This window comes from Nannospalax galili, unplaced genomic scaffold (genome assembly GCF_000622305.1).
Source record: "Nannospalax galili isolate Female #2095 unplaced genomic scaffold, S.galili_v1.0 scaffold571, whole genome shotgun sequence".
In the NCBI taxonomy this organism is placed as follows: domain Eukaryota; kingdom Metazoa; phylum Chordata; class Mammalia; order Rodentia; family Spalacidae; genus Nannospalax; species Nannospalax galili.
The window spans coordinates 1,893,076-1,893,449 of NW_008330297.1; positions in this window are offsets into that span (position 1 = coordinate 1,893,076).

A 374-nucleotide genomic window follows, 5' to 3' on the forward strand; every position below is an offset into this window, starting at 1 on the left:
TAATGAGGTCCCATTTGCTGATTCCTGACCTTGTTTCCTGGGATATTGGTGTCCGGTTTAGAAAGTCCCTTCCTACACCTATATCTTGTAGATTTTTCCCAATGTTTTCTTCTAAGAGTTCAGAGTTTCAGGCTTCACATTGAGATCTTTGATCCATTTGGAGCTGACTTTTGTGCAAGGTGAAAGATAGGGGTTTAGTTTCATTCTTCTACAGGTGGAAATCCAGTTTTGCCAGCACCAGTTGCTGAACATGCTGTCTTTCCTCCAGTGAGTATTCTTGGCCCCTTTTGTCAAATATCAGTTGGCTGAAATTGTATTTACTCATATTTGAGTCTTCAATTTTGTTCCATTTATCTATGGGTCTTTTTTTGCCA